Here is a 1,479-nt window from a genome sequence, read left to right on the forward strand (position 1 = left end):
TATATATCCCCACTAGATACATACACTACCATTTAATATATGCTATATATCCCCACTAGATACATACATCTCCACTAAAATAAACGGTCTTGATTTGAGTTGAGAAACGTTGTAACTATGGGTCATGAGAGGGGAATTGTGTACAGTGCAGCAGGAGTGTTTTGTTAACATTTTCCACGTTCACACCCTGCTAGGGCCACCCTGCCACACGGCTAGCATATCTATAACATTGCAAATGGTTTTGAAAGAACTGTTATATCATTCAGTAAGTACCGTTGCCATACGTAGCGAAACGTTAAGACCAACTGAACGTACCCCGGTGTTTTAAAAGCCTAGCATCTCCTTAGTGCATTCAAACCCTTGGCTGAAGCCTGCAGCTACACCTGCTGCCACCAATACTGGTGAAGCAAACATCATCCCTAGTCCTGCTGCGGCTAGACTGCCGTACGCTGCCAGTTTACAGTAAAACATATTCTCCTCTCTGATCTTTCTCTGAGCCTCTTCATAGTCAGCACTGGTGTAGTGTTCTCCTCCATTGTCCTCCTCCACCATCTCCTCGATCTTCTCCAGCAGCTCTCTAACCTGAGTGTTGTCTTTTCTCTTGTCATTGATTAGGGAGTGATATCTGCCCCCACACATATTGATGAGTCTCCGTAGTGCTTTGCTCTGAGCAAGAAACCCTTTGACTGTTTTGCCCTCCAGTTGATCTCCATGAGTGAACAGCAAGATGGTGTACATTGAGGCATCTTCTCCAAAGTTCTCCTGGATCCACTTCACAGTGTTCTGCTCCTCCTCTGTGAACCTCCCCAGTCTGATCGCCAGCAGGAACACATGGGGTCCTGGTACTGACATGTAGATGGCCTTTTCTATTTCACTTTTCATCTCTTCTTGAGACATTGTTGTGTCATAGAGCCCCGGGTGTCGATGACATCAATCTTCCTCCCACCCACCTCCCCACTCTGTTTCCCACATGTTGCAGTCACAGACACTGGAGAAGCCCCCACTTTAAACCCCTCCCTCCCCAGGATGGTGTTTCCTGTTGTACTCTTCCCTGATCCAGTCTTCCCCACCAGAACTATCCTCAGGTTAGAAGGCTGCCCTAAAACGGGAAACAGACAAGAAGTTGATCGTTTTCAGTAGCCATTTATCAAGACACTATGTGTGTATTCATGCACAGTATGTGTGTGTGTGTACCTTGGCATTGACCAGTGAAGTCTTGCAGACAGAGTGTCAACAGGAAAAGAATCTTCAGAGTCCTTGCTCGTTCCATTTCTACAACTGCAGCCAATCAAAAACATGGAAACAGACAATGACTTCATTATAAAAAACAAAGTCCACATTTCTTCAGTGACTCATCCAAAGCCAAGTTCCAACGTTCACAGATGAGGAAAGACTAAACAATTTATTTTTTCAGCTATTTAACTTTTAAACAATAAAAACTATAAAACTATAAACAATAAAAACAGTAATGATATGCGG

General features: G+C 44.1%; 1 pseudogene; it reads right to left on the minus strand.

The window, feature by feature from the left end:
- Positions 1-324: 324 nt before the first annotated feature.
- On the minus strand, positions 325-1,270 carry LOC121845694 (annotated as a pseudogene).
- Positions 1,271-1,479: the final 209 nt, after the last annotated feature.

This window comes from Oncorhynchus tshawytscha, unplaced genomic scaffold (genome assembly GCF_018296145.1).
Source record: "Oncorhynchus tshawytscha isolate Ot180627B unplaced genomic scaffold, Otsh_v2.0 Un_scaffold_5493_pilon_pilon, whole genome shotgun sequence".
Lineage (NCBI taxonomy): Eukaryota > Metazoa > Chordata > Actinopteri > Salmoniformes > Salmonidae > Oncorhynchus > Oncorhynchus tshawytscha.